Genomic DNA, 8257 nt, shown 5'->3' on the forward strand with positions numbered 1-8257 from the left:
GTGGGCATGTTATCAAGAATCATAACCCGCCGAAAGCAATTAAATTCTAATCGTTTCTAGCCTGAGAATATAGTTAGGGTGATAGAAGGAATCTGGTTGAACTAAGTGACTAGTGTTAGAATCTTTCCGTTTTTCTAGTGGACTTCTGTGGCTAAGTTGTGAGGTTCAAAGAATCTGCAGGAATCGAACTCATGGTCCTTAGCTTTCACACGTCGACCAAACATTTAAGTTTTTGAGAAAGGAATTTGATGCCTCTGTTAAATTGTATTAATGATCAAAAAATTATGCACAGACATCTGTTTAGTAATCGCAGACGCAAAAGAGTAATAACGCTCGGAAACTAGACCAATCATGTTTTTACCAACATAAGTATAAAGGTTTTGAACAACATCTTAGTCCAACTATACTAAAGCATGTAAAAACATAGAATAAATCGATCTATACAGATGAACATCCTACCTAGGAAGTAAGCCTTCATTGATCGAGTAGGAATCTTTCACACTTTAACTGTCTTGGCAACATAAACCGTGTCTTTGAGGAAGTGCATGGTCATTGATCTGGCACACATCACCTCGAAGATAGTCTTGACAAAAACATCAGTAGTTTTGTTGCTTGATCGTGATTCAAAGAAAATCGATCATAGTATGTTTAAGATACAGGTTTATGCAAATGGGATAAAGAATATGTGTTCAACTTGTTCCTTGGTGTGTGGAAAGGAAAAAAAAAAAAAAAAAAAAAAAAAAAAAAAAAAAAAAAAGTATCCATCTTTGAAAGGTACCTTTAGTAGTTTTCAAGCATCTAAGAAAAGCACCTAATTTGAATGTTCTTGTTTCAAGAAAACGAGTCCAACATTACCTGTTTTATATAAATAGAAGTAGGACGAGTACTTCAAACTGTATCTTCCTCCTCAACCCTTCTCCTAGCTAGTTTCCTTCTATTATATTACCAAATCGAATTAAGATGGACAAGATTCAAACATTGACATCAGAGAATGGAGTTGTGATATTTAGCAAGAGCACCTGTTGTTTGTGCTATGCTGTGACTATTCTGTTCCAAGAACTTGGGGTTGAGCCTTTGGTTCACGAGATGGACCATGAACCAGATGGGTGGGAGATCGAGCAGGCTCTGCTAACCCAAGGACGTAACTCCCCTCCCGTTCCAGCTGTATTCGTCGGAGGGAAACTCATTGGGTCCACCAACGAGGTCATGTCCCTGCACCTGAGTGGCGCCCTCATCCCAATGCTCAGGCCATACCAGACACTCGCTTAGAAAGACCTCAAGTTGAAGAAATAAGTTTGGCTCAAGACCATGCGTAGTAGTTAATTATTATATATTCAACTAGTTTAGCTATTATTCTATTAGATTAAAGGCTATGAATGTAGGATAATATTATAATCAGTAGCTTTTAGGTTATTAATTTAGCTGTCTTGATATGCTCACATGTGTTCGATGAGAAGACATGTTTATCCTTCATTTGAATGTGATTACTAATTATCTAGTGCACTCAAAACCCAAAATTAAATGTTGACATCTCAGAAAGCAATCCATAGTACATACGTATGAATTCATTTTTGCATGAGTATGAAGTAAGTACCACAAGACTCTGCCACTTTGCCATGTAGCTGGTTTTGTTAGGATTGAACTCAGACCGGACAAGCTTTCGGTAACTATTTTCAATGATAGGATGAGGAAAGATAAATGATTAACGATTTCACATACAAAGTAAAAAAAAAAAAAAAAAAAAAAAAAAAAAAAAAAAACTCTTTCAAAAAAAAAAAACAACACTATATCTACGCTATTCACACAATCAAAGTGATAGTGATCGGCTATGTCCACGGAAGAACACAAGAGATATGTTTTATTGATATTGCCGAATTGCTTAGATACTTTTAAGTTACGACCAATTCTACATTTTTAAGTGTTAAAGTACAACTTTTGTCTCATCTTATTCTATATTTTTAAGTGCTAAGGTACAACTTTTGTCTTATTGGCATCCTCTTCAGTCCTATCAAACATAGTACAAATTATCATGTTTTGCTCTAAACTATATCAATGCACACACATACATGATCATCAATAGAATTTGAAGAAAAATGGAAAGAAAGAGATCATGAAAAGAGAGGGAAAAGGGAAAACAAAATCTTAAAAAGTAGGGCGCAAGCCACAATGTATTTGATTCTTTTGTGTAGTTTTTAGGGGTGCCAGACAGGGACGGCTTAATAAAATATTCTACAATGTAAGAAAAATAAAAATCCTTGGATCCCTTACCATACAAGAGCGACCAAAAGTACCCATACAAAGGGGAATGATGTTATTAGTATTCATTATAGGATTCATACACAGACACGAAAAGACATGACACAATTGGACTGCATTGGATGGGACAAGAGTATTTTCAATAATGAAGAAGGTATTTACGTCTTCTACATAAAAAAAAAAAAAATACAATTTTTGTTCCATTCACATCAAGCCAAATATAGGGCAATTATGTCCTATCTTGTCATGGAAGATAAACGATGCTTACATTACAGACTTCATTTTTTTGCCATAAAACCAATCTTATATTCAGTTATAAGAACAATAAAAAAAAAAAATCAAAGCTCGTGGGGTTTTATTTTATTGCAATTACTTTAAGTTTTGCTTTCCGTTTGCACTACCCAGGAAATATGATGGGCAATCTAGAATATATGGAGACTCTGACATTCCTACTTTGGTTTGCAAAAAAGTTAGAGAAGATATATTCTCCACTTTTACATAAAGAAAGGAATTCAATGCCTCAAGCTTTCATTTTCATTCACTCTTTTCTAATATTTATATCTTGGGGTTTCTTTCAGACCTTCTTTTCAAAAAGTTAGCACAAATGAAGATTTCCTGAGAATATCAACCAACTGCCGGTGACTGGTAAGGTATATAGCTTCTTCATCAAACTTGCCTCTTTTCTGATTATCTGCATATTCCCCTTTCATGTAAAGCTCCATACAAATTCATGTGCTTGTCTGCCTAAAACACAATTTTCCGTTCATGGCCACCATCTTTTCTTGATGCAAAACTTTTGTTTATTAAACACGGGCAGACGTGATTTTGCATGGTCTGTGTAATTGACTTTACCATTGAGATGCTTTAACATTTAAAAAATAAACAAAAAACAAAAAACAAAAAACAAAACAAAACAAAAAAATCAGTAATTTCAGCACGCTATTTTGTAATGATATTTTTGGTGTAATTTAATTTTTTGTAATTCTATGTTAAATGTTTAACGATGTGATTAATAAAAATAAAGTTTGGTGTAAATGAATGATGTAACACCAAATTTGGTGTCATTATCGTCGGTTTCTAAAAAATCAATATTTTTACAGTATGGTTGGAGGTGGTTTAGACACAAAAGTACCGTTTTGAAGTATGGTTGAGTTGGTCTAAAGCCTTCCAAGTTCCTTTCTTCCAAATCCTCCCACTTATGTGAGGAAAATTTTGAAGAATAAAGTAGTCAAAACGATTATTCCATTTCTTTATTTTCCTCTTTATTTCCTTCCAAATCTTCCCCTTTTCCACTTCTCAAATCGCGAAAACATAGTGTAGGAGCATTCAACATACATTAGCCACCATCTTTAACCAAGAAATTAAAGGTTGGTAGATTAGGCCGATCTTCAAAGAAACATTGTTATTCAAGTGTATCTAAGAAGGATAAACATTATGTTAAAGATGAGGCTGGAATCACCCTTGCATAACGCAAAAATTGGGCCCGATTCTCTTTCTGAAAAGCAACTAACCAAGTTGACAGAAACAGGATACTCAAAGATCACAACTAGATTCTTTCCTAAGTAGTAGCGAAAAAAGTGGTAAAGATTTGCCCAGGAAATCCACAATGGCGAACATTAATCTTTTGGCGAATCAATTCCCATCAATCTCACTCATGAAGTTCTTGTAGAATCGTGAAAATGGGTGGTTGGGCGGCTACGCTAGGAGATATATCATTAGAATTTTTGAAGTTAGCGATTGCCACATCGCGCCACCGTTCTAATTAGATATATCATTAATGTGTATGTTCATTTTAGACATTACCGTAAAATGAAGAAAGGAAGTAATCACTATATGTTTTTAAATATTTCTCAAAATTCACACTATGAAATCTTTTCATGTTTTCACCATGGTAGATGTTATAAAATAGATGAGTTCTGATATCAGTTGTTATAAAATAGATCAACTTTTAATGCGGAAAAGCGTGATTGAACAATCACACGAACACCGCGATATAAAGTGAAAAAACCACTATAAAATGATACTCTTATTAAAAGGTTACATTGTTGATAGATCTCCAAGGACAGAGGAGAGAAAACAATATGTTGGAATGAATAAATAAGACATCTATATAGCTTTATATAATAGCCTTACAAAGTGTCCTAAACAAACTCTAAAACCTTATGTATAAGAAACATTCCTAATAGATGGCTTACTTGATAGCCAAGCAAAAAAAGTTTAGGATCGTTATCAACAAACTCCCCTTTGAGACGAAACCGATCTTCAGCAAAAGAACCTTAAAACTTCAAAAGACACAAGTCGAAAAAATAAGAAGTGCCAAAGTCTCTAAGGACTAAACTCTCTCTAATGGCATAAAGAGACAAAATGGTGATAGATCAAATCACCAAAACGCCAACAAATACGAACCTTCAATATCAACGCAAGTACCTCAAAAATACATTTAAGGTATTATAAACGCATCAAAGACAATTGTAACGATGCCAAATCGCTTGTGCCAAAATGGTCATCATTTCATAGCAATAACATGCCCCCGAATACACTCACAAACTAAAACCGGTACCTTGCTAAAATAAGTCTCTATCCAAATTAGAGATGAGATATTAAATAAGTAAAAGCTTCAAATCGAAGCTTTTGACCAAAATATCTTTTGTTATTATAATGCTTGAAAAATAACATTTGGTATAAAGTCTTGAAAATATCTTACAATATTAAATGCTTAAAAATACCTTACGATATTAAAGTCTGGAAAAATACCTTGAAGTATGAAAGTGTTGAAATACCTTACGGTATAAAATACTTAATGAAGTCTATCTTCAAATATTCTTCCACGAACGAGCGATAGGATCTCTGGATCCTAACACTCCCAAAACTGAAAACCTCTAAAAATCGACAACAAAAAGGATAACAACCCGAAACTCCAAAAAAGAGGTCAATCCACAATGAAATCTCATTGATTATTGATGTTTCCAAACATATATTTCTTCCTACATAATCCAACGCATCAGCAAAACTAGCTTGAGCCATAAAATCTACCATCTTTAGTTGCCAAATAAAAAAAAACCTTGTGCTATGGTCCAAAAACGGAATGCTCTAGTGATAGTAGTCATAAAACAAATTTTAAATAACCTCTAAAGGCCAAGGGAAAATCAATTTATAAAGACTAGAAAAATCGATCAACAATATTTGTAAATTTAAGTATAAGGGCAACGAAAACAAAATCAAGTAGATGGACAAATTGTTTTTTTGTAGTGGCCTTGAAAACCTCAATTAATATGGGCTACAAGAAAAAAACTGGTTGCAATGTGATATGTAAAAAACGATTAAAGTGGTGTAATATTCTTCAACAATAAAAAGCGATTTTGATGGTTGTAATATAGGTTTGAGAAACGATTATAGTGCTCATACTATGAATCTAGGATGTTAGTAAATCGATTCTGTAGGTTTTGAAGAAAATTTCATTAGGCTTCTATATACATAGGGTTTTAAGAAAATCGCATATGAGCCTTTGTTGTATATTGTGTTAGGAGAAACGATTGTCTAGCAGCATAAACGTCTAATTAATACGCATATGGGGCTGTTAGAATCGGCCAAGGAGAATAGACAAAGCAGGTAATTCTCACTTTACGAAGAAACTGTGATGGTGTTGGTATAAACAGCCAAGAAAAGGGCCCTTAGGGTTCTAGAAAAAAACGTCCAAATAGGTGTGTGATCTTGAATATTTGAAACTTGCTTCAAAACAAACCGATCAAAAGAAAAACAACAGACTCTTGCTGAAGTTCTGATATTAAAACGAGTAGTATAAAAAATATGACTTCATGGAATTTTTGTGTAACGACAAGATTTTCAAAACAAATTTTTCATTTTTCAACAACCAAATTTATATAAAAATATTCTCAAAAGTATTCAACAATAGTTATCAAATCATAACATATCCCAAGATCACAAAATCAAATCCCTTCTCTGTGTGTACGGGTGACGCCGGCGCTCTTCCATGGTCATCGCTAGTACTGAAACACATAACACAACAACTGTAAGCATAAATGCTTAGTGAGTCACCCAAAATACCACATACAACACATACGCCACTCGAGGCTACTATACGAACCTCCGGTCGATGTGTCTCAGCGGGACCTTCTGGTCTCGTAGCTCGTTGGACCCTCTGGTCCGGTCATAGCTCGTTGGGCCCTCCGGCCCGGTCTGAATCGTTGGACCCTCCGGTCCGGTCTATACAATTATATATCATACATACATCACATATCACATAATCTCATACATGGCACACAATCTCATACGTAGCACATAAGACCTTCCGGTCAACTCATAATACCACTATAGGTAACGTATAGTGAGAAGACTCACCTCGTGTAACTCGGTAACTTGGAAATCTCGGACTCCGTGAAATAGGATCTAGCCTCCGCCTAATCATATGAAAATAAACACTCAGCATCAACAAATTTCCCAAGGCTAGACCATTCCCTCTCTTAGCACTCTCAGGAGGGTAAAAGACCATTTTAGGAGATTAGATCTATGGTTTGGAACCGTTGCATGTCTCAGATTTGGTCTGTATGAGTGGAGGGTTGAAAGGACTCGCCGAGTTCCAAAGTGGACTCGGCGAGTTCTATGAAGATGGTCTTAGACTCGGCGAGTTGGATGAACAACTTGGCGAGTCCTTTGAAGATTGCATGGAACTCGACGAGTTGTTCTTCAACTCGGCGAGTCATATGAACTGTTACTGAGTTAAGAGGGGTTTTAGTGTAGAAGGTCCAACCCTTCGTAGTTGCACGCAGGATGAGCAATGTAACGAGTAGCAATAGTCCCAGAAACCCAAATCCTCAAGATGGATGCTCTGGTGAGGAATTGAAATGAGTAGGAGAGGGACTCGGCGAGTCCAGTCAACTGGAAGTTGACTTTAACCAAGGAGTTGACCTTGGACCGGGGGTAGTTCAATCATTTGACCTAGGGGTATTTAGGAGTGACTAATCTATGTTTATGGATTTATAGCCAGAGGATTTCCGGTGCAACAGTCAGTCGTCTAGCAAGCAGATTTTCAGCAGCTACTTTTCGAGGTGAGTTACCTTCCAGTAGCGGTGGGTCTGCGGCCACAATGTTGGCCCACCAGTAGGAGTTGTATGTTAGATGATTGTCTTTGTGATATCATCTAGGTTTGCTACTACCTGATATGTTATATGCTGACATGATATGTTATATGTGATAGTAGTAGAGTTTGGTTGTTAAGGCCGAAGGGTAGGTCAGGCACCCCAGATATGTCTGACAGTATGTGATGGTATGTTTGTATGTTGGCATGATATGTTATATGTGATAGAGGTAGTAGGAGGGGAGTAGTCCCCAAGTGCGGTTGTTAGGACCGATGGGTAGGTCAACACCCCATAATGGCTTGACATGGGTAGGTTGGCACCCCAGAATGGCTTGACACGGGTAGGAAGGCACCCCAGAATGGCCGCACAGGTAGGTCGGCACCCCAGAATAGCCGTACCGGGCAGGTCGGGCACCCCAAAATTACCCGACAGCATGTATGTTATATGATTGTATGGTATGCGGTACGATGGGGGAACTCACTAAGCTTTGTGCTTACTGTTTACAGTTTTGGTTTCAGGTTCCTCTTCAGCGAAGGGGAAGGAGCTGGCGCAGTAGCAGCACATCATACACACACTCCCGTTTTCCGCATCATGAGATATTCTGGGATTTGTACTCCAACATTATTATGACTTATGTTTTGGGTTTGCAGACACGAAATATGTTTTAAGAAATGATATTGTTGAATGTTGTTTATTCACAAATGTTTAATTGAAAATGAAATTTCTGGACTTGAAAAATTGGGTCGTTACATATTTACTTGATGAGCTTCAGGAGTTAAGCACTTAATATGTATAGTTAAATGGTTGTTTTATTTTTACTTAATTCAGACTTGATGACTTAATGGGTTAAGCTAAAAAAAGTGACTTATATATTAAACATCATCCTACTCTCCCTTATTTGTTTT

General features: G+C 36.3%; 1 long non-coding RNA gene and 1 pseudogene across 1 annotated transcript; both read left to right on the forward strand.

Moving 5' to 3' along the window:
• The first annotated feature begins 886 nt into the window (after window positions 1-886).
• On the forward strand, window positions 887-1491 carry LOC145013915 (glutaredoxin-C13 pseudogene; annotated as a pseudogene).
• Window positions 1492-2557: 1066 nt separating this feature from the next.
• Window positions 2558-7964, forward strand: LOC145018824 (uncharacterized). The gene is made up of 3 exons (XR_013667185.1): window positions 2558-2725; window positions 2835-2906; window positions 7871-7964. It is a non-coding gene; the product is annotated as an uncharacterized LOC145018824 (long non-coding RNA).
• The last annotated feature ends 293 nt before the right edge of the window (window positions 7965-8257 follow it).

This window comes from Lactuca saligna, chromosome 9 (genome assembly GCF_052625555.1).
Source record: "Lactuca saligna cultivar CGN05327 chromosome 9, ASM5262555v1, whole genome shotgun sequence".
In the NCBI taxonomy this organism is placed as follows: Eukaryota; Viridiplantae; Streptophyta; class Magnoliopsida; order Asterales; family Asteraceae; genus Lactuca; species Lactuca saligna.